This window comes from Protopterus annectens, chromosome 11.part0 (assembly GCF_019279795.1).
Source record: "Protopterus annectens isolate FY-2018-M chromosome 11.part0, PAN1.0, whole genome shotgun sequence".
In the NCBI taxonomy this organism is placed as follows: Eukaryota; Metazoa; Chordata; order Ceratodontiformes; family Protopteridae; genus Protopterus; species Protopterus annectens.
Window position 1 is genome coordinate 1,167,828,780 of NC_056745.1, and position 15,777 is coordinate 1,167,844,556.

The following is a 15,777-nucleotide window of genomic DNA, read 5'->3' on the forward strand; positions in this document are numbered from 1 at the left end:
GATAATTGTAGATTTATGCCAGTTACTAAAATATTCAAGAAATTAATGACCTTGCAAATTAATGACTGCATTAACAAGTATGGTTTTCTAACTGTTGCTTAACATGGTTTCACGTCTGATTTCAGCATGATGGCTGCAATTTATATGGTTACAGATCAAATTTATAACAGTATGAACAGAAGCCTATTGACTAGTGATATCTTCTTAGGCATGCATGTAAATTTGTTGATCATTCCCTCCTATTGCAAAAATTGCAAAAAGTAAACTTTGCTCCTGGAGTCATCACACATTCCAGAATTACTGTTGTATCGGACTTATCAACTATGTGTTTGTGATTCAGTCTGTAATGTAGAGCGCTTTACCTGTAGGACCCTCAAGGGTTCAGTTTTAGGCCTCCTTCTCATCTTTCATTTTTACTCAGTCATACATATAGCACCACTTGTGTTGTTTGTTTGCTAAATAATTTATGCAGTGCTTGTTGTGTGGTCTGTCTTGTCTTATTGAAAAGTCTACAGCACTTGAGGAGCAGACCACCTTCAGAACTTTTGTTTCACTATAACCTAATCCTGGTACTTACTATAGCTAGCCATTCTGGTAACCTGCACAAGTAGTTCCCCTGACTGGTGCCACTCCTCTGTCCTAAACTGAGGAGCTCTTCTCAAAGTTGAATAGCCAAAAAAAAAGAAGTCTTCTATGCTGTAATAATACAAGCACAAATACAGTATCAGCTCTCACATCACACTATGTCTGCACCTGCCCCTCTAACAGCTTGCAACTGGGGCAGCCATACTGTTTGCTTTACTTTAATTACTGTACTGGTATTCATTGCTATAATTAAATATGAGAGAATGGCTTAGTGTACAACTAGGGTACAAATCTGTTTTGCTTGTTCTGTTGAAAAGTTTTACTTACATTTTCTTGTTTTTACTCTGTACTACAGATGATTGCTGTCTGGCTTACTGACAGCCAGGAATGTCACACCTCATTACATGACTGCCAGCAGGCATGAAAGAGTTAATTGACTTGAAACATGGCCTGTGCTGGCTAAACACAACCATGCATGCTGATGGTCTTACACTCCACACATATGCCATAACCACTGACGTGTAGCAAAAATTCCAGGGTCACCTCAAAAAAATTGTTACTGGATTTCTCAAAACATGTTGTCTTTAAACACTAGGATATTAACAATCATGATATTTGACACTTTGCAAAAAGCGGCTAATGCCCAACTAATTCATCTTAAAGTCCTGCCAAATAACATCAGACAGGCATCACAGTAAAAATACTTACCACTCATTCTTGGACCTACAGTGCTTTTCAAACCTCACACTGAAGGAACTAATATGCCATGCTATGAAATATTAAACATGCTAACAACAGAATACAGAAAAACGCCTATCAAAATGTATTGCGCCTAGTCAGAAATATGTCCTACCTTTAATTATGTTGCACTTTTCTACAAATACCAGCCTAGTAAGCGTTGTAGAAAAAAGCAGCTATGAATAAAATATGCAGATTTATTGCACTAGCTAAACCAAAACCACTTCACTGATATCTACAGAAGAAATCCCAGTAGTTGCACAGAGCTGAAATATCAAGCCTTATTACTTGCCTCATTGCTCTTCAAGATAGTTAATTTACAACAATGTCCACCTTTATTCTTTAAACCAATGATTAGGACATAGGGTTATTCCTTAGAAGGCAATACTGACTTATGTGCTTTCATTAAAAAAGACATCTCCCTCCCACTAGAATAACCATCAGGGAGAGGGATTTCTCTTGATGGGGCCAGTCTGTTTATTTTTATTTGTTGACTGGGATAGAGAACCAATCCATCTGGAACATTTTGAGATTCAGACTCACGAAGCATAACATAATAATGCAGTGCTAGTGAAAACCATTACAGTGAACAACATACAATTTTTGTAATACAATAGCAATGCAGTAAATAATAAAAAATAAGTATTGCATTTATGATATCTACTGCATAATATGTGTACTAGTAACATCACATGTATAATATTCTAAAGAGTATTCAGTTGAGAAAAGCAACAAAAAGTAACATATTTCAGTGTTCGATATATGATTTCATGCAGAAAAAATTCAAACATTAGAGGAATACTTTTATTTTGGGGTTAGTTTGTGTAGTTGGAACACTGTATACAAGAAGAAGGAGGAGGAAGAGCAGACAATGATGATGATGATATAATGAAACATTTTGTGGAGACGGAGAAAGTTAGAGCTGAAAGGAGAATGAAATTATACAGCTGTGTGATTACAATTAAAAGACTGAGTGGGAGACATCATCACTGTTGTCAGCTTCCTGACTGTATTAAGAATCAAAAAAACATACACTGTTTCCAGCTCAAGCTAAAAGAGTATCTGTTTGCCATAGGTGGATGTTAATTTTTTCAGGGACAATGTCTAGTATAAAAAAAATAATAGAAGATTTCCTGAACTGAAATAATATAATAACACATTAGCCTGTAACTAATATTAATCTAATGAAAGATCTCTAATTTGTTTATATATAAATGCGTACATACATGTGTATTAAATTTATAAGCTACTAAGAAACGTTTTGCTTGTTATACTAAGTTTGTTTTGCTTATTTATTTTTACTTCTGTTTGTCTCCTTTTGTAGATTATTCCCCGTCAGGCACTCCATGTTTTGTGAATGTGTCTCTGTATAATGGCCTTGTAACTAACTAAGTGTATTATTTTATCTTTTACAATGCTCTTCTTTAGTACAGGTTGTGGTTGGAAAGGATAAGTGAACCAGTCCGCCATAAAATAAAATAAACTATAATTGTCTTCAGTAACACATGATAATGCAGAGTTCTCAGAAAAAAATTGTGAACAGCTGGACACGCCATAAATTAAATATAATGGACTCGGAGGTGCTACAACCTTAGGATACCAGGTTATGCTTTTGGGAGAGTTATGAGTGAGATCTCCACTAAATGTCAGTGATTCATTTATTTTTTTCCATCCAGGCAACTTTCAGTGACCAACAATGTATGATGACTCAGTTTGTGTAAATAATTTTTTTATGCCTTGTCTTACATAATCATCTCAAGTGGATCCAAACCACCACTGCCAGATAAGCAAGGTAAAAGTTGATAAAAGGATTTCACTGAGGAGGTATTAATGCTGCTGGAAGGAGTGAGCAAAAGTTTACCTTTCCAACAATAGGCAGAATCAAAGTAGAGCAGACACATAGAGGATCCAGAAAGCAATGTAGATGTTTGCCAAATTGACATGGCATTACGTTTCCCAATAAAATAAATCAGGACACTGTAGTGTTTTTAGGACAGACCCAGACATATTTTGTTTTAACTGGGTTGGAAATTATTTAACAGCATTTGCAACTTCATTGCCAAAGGCAAAACCTGTTACACCACTCTGCATAGTTTTTCAGAATGCAGCCAGTCTTTGATAATCTGCATATGCTAATACTTCACAATTTTAAAAAACAAAATATTTCCCAAAATGAGTTTTCTATTTACCCTTTTAACATCAGTAAAAAAGATTTAAAATTTTAAACAGTAATGCCTTTGACTTGTCCTGCAGTATAACATTATTAAACTACAATCAGAACCATGGCGCTATCAGGTAGTGTTTTGCAGAAACTGCAAGTAATTTCCACTGCAGGCATCAATAAGCTTAAACAAAGCTCTTGCTAATGTCACATAATCAGGTGTTTTGTTTTCTGCAACAATGAAACAAACACCTTGGGATATCTAAATCATTGATTTCTGGGAAGATATCAGAGTTTATTCAAAATGCAGCATGATTATCTGACTGTGAGACGGATAAAACAATATAGTTTTAAGACCATAATTCTGCTTTGTAGCCAGAAACACTAAATCCTTTATAATCCTTCAGATTTTATATTACATGCCATACATAATGAACAGAAATAAAACCGGCATTAGTAAAAGCTGCAATATATTATGACACTGACAGATTCATTATAAACTAGGCCCAAGATGATGGAGGCTGAAGCTTGCTTAGCTGTTGGAATAAGCTTGGTAACTGCAATCCTATGAAAAGTGAAATCAAGATACATGAGAAAGACAAAAAACTTAGAGTACACATTTTCATGAATGACTCTGCATGTCAGATTTCATGCCACTGCATGTCATATTCTGAAAACTGAAAATCCCCAATTACACTGCTTCAGTGACAGTTGCAGGGATATTATTAATGCCACGTGGGCACAGAATAACCCCTGCATGTTTAAAAAGAAGCTTCTCCTGCTCTGGTTCCACTGCTCATAACCTTATAATATTCTAGCAGTACAATATACTTGTGTTTTCTGCAGGCTGTAGTTGTTGCACTATCTTTACTTCACAGGTTCTTGATAGCATTACTGCTCTGTCATCCTTTATACTCTGCCTGTAATTAACACTTCCTTAACCACTGTGCATGGTGTTTCTCAGTAAGCTATTCTCTCATAGAACACTGTGCTGCAGCTGAATTTCTTCATTGTATCCTCCCTGGAATTATTCATTCAACTAGTATCACTGTACAGCTATATCCATAATTTGTACTGCACTTCCTAGACTGTAATATTATATTACAAAAAATACTAACTCCCACCTTGCTCAATTCCTGCATCAGGTTTATCTGGTAGCTGACATTGTCATTTTATGTTTCTTTATACTCTGTGGCAGCTTCATCTATTAGTGTGACAACATGCTGATATCTTAATCAGAAGCATTGCAGTTGATTGCAAATAAATTCACTACATGCCCCCAAAAAGAGAGTAGACAGATTTTAATTAAAGTTCTATTTGTTATGCATACATTTGATAACTTGGAAAGACAATCGCTGGGATTCATTAACGCCTACACTAAGTGTACACCTTTATGAATGAACAAACAACATAGGCATAACTCATACCTTCTTCCTCCTAATTTTACTTCTCCTACTAATTTTTCTTGCTGCCTTAAATAGCAAGGCGGATACATAAAGGTTACAACAAAGTACAGACTACATGTACACTTAGTGTAATCTTTCTGATTAACTACAAAGCACAAAAACTGTTAATATATATATTGTATATTGTATTGTAAATGTGTCTGACAAAGGGAATTGTGAGTCCCAGCTAGGGAACACCACTAACCATTGTACATAATCACTTGTTTTATACTTTCTAATGTTATCTATGTAAGTTTGTAGATTTGGAGCTTTTCTCCCCGGGCCTCCGCTGAAAATGGACATATATCCAGTCGGACTAGCCCAGTAAACAAATGTAAAATAAATAACTATATATATATATATATATATATATATATATATATATATATATATAGTCACACAGTTTACAAATCAAAATAATGAAAACCCTAACCGCAAATGTTCACACCCCCAAACTAGAACAACAGAAACTGTCAAGCTGACTGCTCTGAATGTCTGTGCCACTCAGCATCTGGAAAAAACACTGTTGACAAGTCATACAGATTTCTATTGATTTGCTGGGGGGCAAGCCCCCCCCAGCACTACCCATGTAGGGGGCTGCATCCCCCACACCCCTTGCTAATTAAATATTCCAACTCAACATCGCACCGCAGAGAGGAAAAGGGCACCTTTCCCAATCCTCACTCTAGTGAGATCCAGTTGAAAACAGTGACACTTAAACCTGCAAAGGTGAGGTATGTGTCGATGTTTCAGAGTCAACAGGATTTTTTATCACAATTTTGCCCTTTTGCACCTTTATGCTTGACCCTCTGACCATGATAAGATGAGTTTAACACATTTGATTGGAAGCCCATTCACACGCATATACCAGCATCGTGCTTATATAAACATAACAAAATCTCCTGAAAGAAAGGAATCACTGCAGGCACACAAATAGAAATCATGTCACCGGTGAATTACTATAGAAAATAGTGACTGGTGTTCTGTTCCTCAGCATCTTTTGATTCAGGCAGTTGGATGGGTAAGCAGTTTGATCTCAGCCACTTCTACATTTGCTGCACTGACTATGGCAGATTAAGGGTGGGGGACATATTTGTTATTTTGTAATCAGTTTACCACTTGTTTTTATTGTTTTGTAAAATAGATATGATTTTGTACTCGTTCAGGGAAATACTTTATATTGCACCATTGCACCTTGCTTTGCAGCTTGAAATGCACCAAGCTACAATCAAGAACACCCATCCCTGTCCCAGGATGGACAAACCTAAAGCCACTCACTCCCATAAAACCTACCTGGCTCCTCCAACACCCAAGTTGCTAACTAGACTCAAGGTAATCTGGCTTGTAGCCTGGACTCTGTCCCATGATGATAGAAAACCAGGCATACCTTCTTTTCTGATGTGCAAAATGCCTGCTATAGAAGCAATAAAATTCAGGTGTCAGTGACTCTGAAAATATATCAGCTTTCAGATAATCCCTGCACATGATTAGTAGCCTTTTCAAAGTATCCCCTTATCCAGATTACACTATTTACCTCTATTATACTGATGTTCCCCTATAGTGCACCCTAAAACAAGAACCTGGACACTACTACCTTCTCTAAAAAATCTATGACCATGACTAACTACAGTAGTACAAGATATTATAGAACAAAATGCTTTCTTAGAAAACCATACCATTATATTCTGGAATATTCTTAAATTCTGCTTAGAGGCAGTGACAGTTATCTAGTAACTGTTACACAATTAATGGAGGAACTGAAACAGTAAGTTTCATCTTCAAGAATGGTAAGTGATACAATAGCCCATTATCTGGTAGGGAATAAATTATTAAAAAAAATTGTCAGCATACCACAGAATGAGAATACAAACAAAACTCAGTAATTAGCTATAGATCTGGACACACTATAATTGCAGTACTTCTTCATAGCTCTTCAAATGATGAAATAGAATTATTCCAAAAGAGTGCAAATTCAGTCAATGCTAAAATTATCAAAGCTATCCTTAATCCATACACTGAAGTCAGTGTAAACTATAAAAACAGTGTATTCTCTCTAAATAAAGAAACAGCATAACCTCTGTAAAAAAAAAAAAACAGCACAGGGTAAGCTCTCTAAACAAAAACAATGTGACCTCTTTAAATAAAAAATTATCTTTCTAAATAAAAAACAGTGTAAACTCTCTAAGTAAATAAAAAAAAATCAGTATAACCTCTCCAACTTAAAAAAACAGTGTAACCTCTCTAAATAAAAAACAATTTAGCCTCTCTTAATAAGAAAAAAAACAAACAAAAAAAAAACAATTCAACCTCTCTAAATACAGTACTTACACAGCATAATCTCTACCCTCCTTTATGATGGAGGACTTTTTATACAAACAAAAAACAAATCAGTCTTAAACTTCCTCTTTCAGCCCAAGAAACAGCAGGGCTACCATTACATATTCACAGATAGTATATGTGCACTTAAAGGAAGACAACTCCTGGCTCAAAATAGCCTCTTCACTGAAATGTACAAATAGGTCGCTAGTCAGATGATTTTTTTTTTCATTGGTTCATAGGTAGGTATTAGGCTATCAGCCCTAGAGCCTATACAAGCTAGCCAAAAAGGTACCCTGGCTTTCGCCACCCAAGAAAATTATTTTCCTGTGACCCTGTTGAGCAGAACCACAGAGGTGATCCCCGGGGTGAATTTCCTATTTCCCATCCAATCATCAAGATTTTTCTTAAAGAGTGCTAATGAGGAGCTCTGTTTGACATAGATAGGTAGTCTGTTCCAGAGTATGCAAAGTCTCCGGGACAGGAATCTATCCCTCCAGCATGTTCTGTTTATTGTGGTGACAAGGTTTAGGTCCCTAGAGCATGTAGCTCAGAGGGATTGGGATTTCTTTAAGTGGAGCATGTCCAACAGCTCTAGGTTTGACATAGCTTTGTATGTTAGGCAGAAATCGCCTCTGAGTAGGCGATATGCGATAGAGTAAAGCTGGAATTTTTTGAGATGGTCTGCATAGGGCATCTGTTCAAGGTCGGTAATCCTCTTTGTGAGGTATTTCTGCAGCCTTTCCAGTTGTTGTAGATGTCTTGTGAGGTACATACCAAAAGGGGCGTTGTACTCTCTAATGGGTCTAATAAGTGTCGAGTAGAGGAACAATGACCTCTTTTTTCCTGGATGAGAAACCTTTTGTGATGAGGTGTGCCACATCGAAAGATTTTCTGACTACTGGCGATGTAAGTAATGTCGGTGTTAAGTAGTCTACCACCTATGTGGTAGCTCATGGGTACAGAGTTTTTACCAAAGGGGATGACAATGCACTTTTTGGCATTGAGCTTGAGGCCATGGTTTTGACACCAGGCATTTATCTCAGTGAGGCCCTTTTGCAGGATGTCCACATCATTAGGAGTTTCAATTATGGCTCCTAGTTTGCAGTCATCTGCGAACTTCATTAGCCAAAGACCTTCTGTGTTAGCTTGTACTTCAGAAAAGTAGATACCAAACAGGAGAGGACCCAGGACTGAACCCTGTGGTACTTCACTTGCCACTGGTCTAAAGTCGGATTTGGAATCTGCTACTTTCACAGTGTGGGTTCTGTCAGTGAGCCAGTTGGCAACCCATCTTGTGACATAGGGATTTGTACCTTGTTTAGTGAGTTTATCTATAATTCCAGAGTGAGGGATGGTGTCAAAAGCCTTGGTGTGATCTAGATAGGCTGTGTGAACCACCTTACCCTCGTCTATGGCTTTACTGACTGCTTCAAAGAAGTCAGTCAGGTTTAGGAGACATGATCTGCCTTTTACAAACCCGAACTGGGTGGGGTCCAGAGTTTGGAGATTACCAATGTCTTTGTTTATAAGTTCCATGATGATACATTCCATGGCCTTGCAGACCAGGCTTGTTAGGCTAATGGGGCGGTAGTTCCCAGGGGCTATGGTAGATCTCCCTTTGTGTAGTTAGATAACCATCGCTGTGCCCCATTCAGTGGGCACAAAGCCTGAGGTTAGGCTATGATTGAACATGGTGCTTAGGTGTGGTGCCAGTTCATTCTGTAGTTCATGTAGAACATAACCTGGGATGTTGTCAGGTCCCATGGATGCTGTGTTCTTGGCTTTGGAGAGTGTGTTTTTTACCTGTGCAGCCATGATTACAGGAACTTGGCATTCTTCCGGTATAGAGATGGGCCCTTTAGGGGGTGGGGGGGTAAAGTTAGCACTGAACCTATTTGCCAGGATGTTGGCAATATCAGTCGGTTCTGTATATTTAGTGCCATTGTGCTGTAACTCAGAGCAGATCTGAGTGTTGCCATTGAGATTCTTGACATAGCTATAGAATGCTTTGTGGTTGTCTTTAGAATCAGTGGTGATTTTGTTTTCATAACTAGCTTTGGAGGATTTTATGAGGGAACTCAGCTTCTTACTGAGGCTGACCAGGGAGTTCTTCCAGACATGGGATTTTACTCTTTTTTGCAACAGTTTCTTTCTTCTGTTGTAGAGTTTGTTTATGGCAGGGGACCACCAGATTGGCATCCTTTATTTGGAGGTTAGCATCTTGGTTCTGTTAGGGATAGCACGATCCATGCACTCATGCAAGTGCTTATAAAGTGCATTTGTGTAGGATTCAGCAGTCATACCTCTGTTGTCTGTCTGCATGGGTGTCGAGAAGTTTGCAACTTCTGTCTTAAGAAGCGTAAAGTTGGCTTTGGAGTATTGTTTTACAGTGGTTTCCCTAATGGGAGGTGGGGGTGGGATGTGGATGTCTAGGCTGATTAGCTTGTGGTCGGATCTGACCGGGGTATTGACTTCTGGTGAGGAACACCAGTCACCCATGTTGGCAATGACCAGGTCTAGGATATTACTGCCCCTGGTGGTGGTGTGGATAAGTTAATCTAAGCCGTTGGAATTTATGAATCCCAGAAAACATTGAGCAAAAGAGTTGGTGCATGAGGTAGTTTTCCCAGTTAATGGTGGGGTAGTTGAAATCGCCCATTATTAGGGTATTGGGTTGTACCCTAACATTTTCCAATGTATCAAGAAATGAGGAGTGGGAATCCTGGGGCATGGTGGGGGTTACAATTTGGATTGTGGTTTTGCCCAGAGTTAGTTGCACTTGGATAATCTCAGATGCATTATGCTGCACAACTAGCCTGGAGGTGTGGATATCATTAATGAATATGGACATGCCTTTATTGTTTCGGTCCAGGTTAGGTGGCCGAAAGGTGTAGCATGAATTATAGCCTGGTAATTCAGGGGTGCTGTCTGGAACCTTGAACCAGGTCTGTGTCAGTGTACAGATGTTGATGTTCTCCATTTTAAGGAGTGCCTCGAGTGAGTGCATTTTGAGATTTAGACTTCTAGCATTGAGTCGCATTACCCTCAGATTTTGCTTGCCTGTCCCTGTTACGGTTGTGAATTTGTCATTTGAACCTTGCCTAACAAAGGCACTATAGGGGTGGCAAGAGCCTTAGCCAGCATCCGCATGTTTTTGCTTTGTTCATTCAGGAAAACAGTATCTTAAGAATATGTGTCCTCTCCCAATTCTTGGATATTAACCCTTACTTCAGACACTCCTAAAAGGGAAAAGCTGACTTCAAATGCTGAATCCAGCTGCCACATTCAAATACTTAACAAGAAATTTGAGGTTGTTATGTCAATTTCATTTAAGTTCATTAGCACCTTACTCCCTTAACTCATTCATGTAAATCAAACTGGCATTTCTGAATCCAGGTAAGGGAAAGCAACATAAGGGCCCAGTATCTCCTGCATAAACTACCTGATGTGGAACAGCCACACCTGCATCCAGAAAAGACATTTAATTAGACAGAGCAGACAAACCATTTTACTACCCTCAAAGTGACTAAGTGGCTGCCCTTGTTTATAAATGTTATTGAAATGCTGTATGCAAGTGTCACCGTGAGTTTTTAATTATTTTATTTGCTCTTACATTTACAGGCCCACTAGGGTAAGCTGGTCAGATGACCATTTTCAGCCACAACACAGGCCAGAAGCAGAAATGGTTCAACAAAAAATAACCTACAGGAAGAATAATACAAAAACCTCAGTGGAAATTTACATAAGATTCAACATGATGATAACAAACAGCTTACTTAAAATTTATATACAGATTAAATGGGCTGAAAACATAATTAAATAGTCAAGAAACATAACTTTCATAATAAAAATATGTTTCAGAGTAGAGTTCTATATTGCCACCACTTCATAAACACTAAGCAGCACTCTTCATTCTCCCCTCAGTTGTATTGGCATTTGTCCAAGCAACAAATCCTTATTGTAGTGGATCAGGATTAAACAAGGCATCCGATCTGCACAGATAGCCCAGAAATCACTCAAAATACCTATGTTTGTACATGGATGAAGTACATTTCTAGTACAGCTTAAACATTTCTTGCCAGCTTTCTGGAAGTTGCTATCTGTATTTAAAGTGATACTTGGATATACCATTAATTGTACAAAATCTGTATGTCGTTCTTTCCGTTGTATCCCATTCACTTCAGTCAAATAGCAAACAAATGTGAAATTAACACATTTAGCCCTCATAAAACAATTTAAGAATAAGATAAGGAAGCTTTTAGCAGAGGGGAGAAGCCAACTCCATCTTTATGGCAAAAGTTGTTGGAAGTTAAAATGATTTTTCTCCATGAGGATCTTTATACCTATTAATTGTTCAGTACAGTATAGTATAGGGACAAAAACCAACATAATCTATGCCTGCACTTGATAAGTTTATACACTCCCAGAACTACAGTGTGCAATGAGAAATATTACATCTGAGTTGTTATGGCACAAATTGCTTTGTTAATTAGGCATTTTAACCGTCAGTACTAAAAATGCAAGCTGGAACTTATTAGCAATCTACATAATGACCAGTTGTTATGGTGTATTCACATATTCTGTCCATTTTCATGGGTTTTGGGTAAGTTACAGACCCTGTTAAACCAATAATTTGCTCTTTTGTTACCTTCATAATATTGGCTTATGTCTGACTCCATCATTCTTAAAATTCTTTACTATGCTGACTCAAGAGCACTCCATATAATCAAACATTTGTAATTCTGCACATGTTTAACACTGACAGAAGTATTCAAAAGTCATTTTATTGCATTTGCTGGTGTTATGTCTGTGCAATGTTGTGCACAGTGGGGATGAGGAAATTGCCCTTTCCCCACTGTAGAGCGATGTCAGAGTTTATATATATATATATATATATATATATATATATATATATATATATATATATAGTAGTGGGGGGGAAGGGGTGCAGTTTTGTTATTTCACTGTTTTGGCTTTAGATCTTTTGGGATCGATTGTTAGCCCTTAAAGTTTTGTGTACTTCGATTTTTCAAAGTACACCCACTGACTCATATGCCTCTTGACAAAGGCTATTCTAATCCTTCTCCACATTTTATCATGTCAAAGACTATATATATATATATATATATATATATATATATATATATATATATATATATAAATAAAATTGGATTTCTTTATAAACTAGTCAGATGTACATCATACAGCATGCTTGTTTTTATTTTCCTCTCAAAGATACCCTAATTTCATGTTTATAAATAACAAATAGTAACATTTTAAATCATTGTGACAATCAGCCTACAATACCTAGAAGCAAGGTAACTGGTTGCTTTATGATTTGTGTTTTCCAAAAGTAGTTTTACATTATTCACCTAACCAGACAGACATATTAAGAAAATTGATGTAAAGCCAGTGAGAAAACCACGTGAGATAGTAAATAGTTTATGACCTTGTCAAGATGGATGTTGAAAGGCTTCAAGTTCTTTTGTCCATGATAAAGAAACACAAGCATGCATGTCTGATCATATCTTATATCATGACTAAGGTTTGGCATAATATTATGAAGTACAGCTCCTATTTCTTTATTTTTCCCACAATCCTTACAGACCTGAATATGTGTCTACAGAACTGTATAAGATTTAGAGGAGGTAGAAAAGCTATTTTGAAATCAGTTTCATGAACTTCCCAGTTCCTGGCCCAGTGGCATAGAAGGATGAAGCCCTGACTATGACAGAAGATAGATGAGCGGCTGAGGTCCTGGAGGAGTCAGGTAGAGTATGATGGTAATAATTAACTAATGAAATTGTTCAAGTGTGAAATTGTCCAAGGTTTGTGGTGTTCAGAAGTGGGTGTGCCATGTTTGCATGGTAACTTTCACAGAATGTGTGCAGAAATGTGCATGTCCAAAGAGGAAGGCATTGCACACACCCCCCAAAAATGACAGTGTACATGTTAGCTGCCAAAGGGATGGGATTAGTCTTAAACAAAAAAACCCTGATAGCCGCCTGGATGATAACATCCTGCTATCAAATTTTACTCTACAGGTAAGAAATGGGCCAGTGGATTGCAGTAGAGCAGTCAGTTGACAGGCAATAGGGGGATAAAAAGATGCAAAAAATAGTATAATAATAATAATAATAAATCAGACTTTCTTTGCCATAAGAGTGTCACTTGGAACAATCCATTGTAATTGTTTTGCCTATCAGCTAAGATCTCTTTAAGTAGCTATATGGATATGTGTGCATCATCCAGTCATCTTGCATGGTGTCAGAAGTTATGAGAATACCCACATCAAAAGTACAGTCTTTGAAAAGGTAACATGAAGCACAGCAAAACTTTAATTATACAGTATTAAACTAAGGAAAAAAATGTGTTTGAGTCCATCATCCATTCATCAGCCTCTGTAAATCATATATCAGACATAATATTCTGAATCACTTCATTTTTCTAGCAAGTCTTATTATTACTTTTTTATATTCTGAGTTGCAGATTGCATGGGAATAGTTAAAATTACTCCAAAAATACATTATGTAAATTATTCATGGTAAAGATATACACAGTACCAGAGGCAGTAAATGAATATATTTATGAAATGCAAATACAGACAGGTGAACTTTGATTACAGTGAAAATAATTCAGGTATTGCCGCAACAACTTGAATTTATTTCCCATTACTTTACTTAGTTTTTTCTTCAGTTTAATATGTGATTTAAATTGCTTATCCATTACCAAATGAGTCATTATCTTAATTGTTCCTAGCTGTAGGGTTTTCAGTATAAACAAACATAATTAAGTTCTGTGGCTAGTGTCTCATGTATATAAACTTGTGATAGAAGTACAAGGCAGAGTCAGGCAGCCTTGGATTTAGTTTGTTGTGGAATATACTATTTTATAAACAATATGGTTTGAAATTATTTGTACTGCTGAGAACCAGGTACAACTTCATAACATTTCTAAATCTTTTTCTTGTTATTCTAGCCATTTCTTTTTTCAGCCATCATCTTGTAATCACAGCTTTGGTTTAATAAGCACACATAGACCCATAGGTTTATTTGCTTGAGCATTCCTTTCTGTGTTATAAAAGCTGTATTGTTTTTAATACTGTCAGTAATATCAAAATTATAAGCAATAACAACATACATCCAAAACTAACAGCAAATGCAGTGCAATGGTATAAAATGAGAAATAGCATATCACTTCAAAGAAAATTCAGTGTTTTATATGTGCCTCTGTCCTGGTAATGTGGCTGTGATGACATAGCTGGTAATGATCTGTTAAGAAACTAAAAATTTTATTTTTATTCAATGCCCTGCTGGACCAAGCCTTATGGCTCCTCTTCCTGTATCAATTTGTCCAGTTCAGGAATCCCAGTACTGAGAGGACCCTACTGTCAAGTCATTCCTGCCCAGGAATCCCAACTAGCTCATACACTCTGAAGCAAGAGTTGTGTGGTAGGGAGCAAGCCAGATTGCTGGTCCTATGGGGTAGTCTCCCCCATCCCCCTGGTGAAGCACACACTTTCTCCTCCATGGCCCATTTGAGATCCACCATGGGCTGCTGTCGAGAGGCAGCATGCATCTATTTACAGAATCCCCCCCCCTTCATTTTAGTGTCAACTTTCACTAACAGTGCAGACATACTAGGTCTGAGCTCCATGGTGTGGAATACCTAGCAAACCTGCTAGGTGTCACCTATATGGTGAGCCATAGTCGCCTCTCCATCCCCAGGATGGGTGAGCTGGCAGTGGCTGCTCACTCCCATCCTACTCTCCTGCCACTGTCTACAGGCACCCAGACCACCATTCAAACTCTTGTCAGCTGCAACATATGGTGCAGTGAGGGCTTTATCCCTACATGCTGTGAAGCAGTAATGCATATTATGCAACCAACATCACCTGCAGAAAATGATTTGGAGATGGGGAGGAAATTGTTAGGTCTTGATAAAGAAAGCATAAAGCAAGACGCATGTGAATAGAAAAAATGGGTAGTGATTTTGTTATTTTGGGGGGGGGGGTTGTAGCTGGAAGGCAGTTAAGAGATATGCTCACTTTAAGACCATATGTGCCAAGGAACTTAGTATATATCTTTGCTGTATTGCATCAAGTAAAGAATTATGTTCATAAATGCTGAGTATGAATGGATCAGCCATGGTATTTTTCCAGTAAGTAAGGGAGGTTTTTGGATATGCAAACTCAAAATCAACAATTAGATGGGGTATTGCAATACAACTCTTAAAACCCTACTTGTTAAGTTTGCAGATGTTTCTAAAAGGTTTTGCACCTTGAGGCATAACCAACAAATACAAAAAAGGGTCAGCATCATCAGAGTTACATGTCCTGTGATTCTTTTAGAGGTAAAGTGGTGGTGAAAACAGTAAAATGAGCAGTGGTATATAATTTACTTGCTTGGTAGCTAGTATCAGATAGAAGGGTAATAAGGTAAGAAGTAAGACAACGTTGCAGGGAGTCAAATGAACAATCTCTGAATATGCAACTTATGAAACACAATTTATTACTTAATTGACTTAACA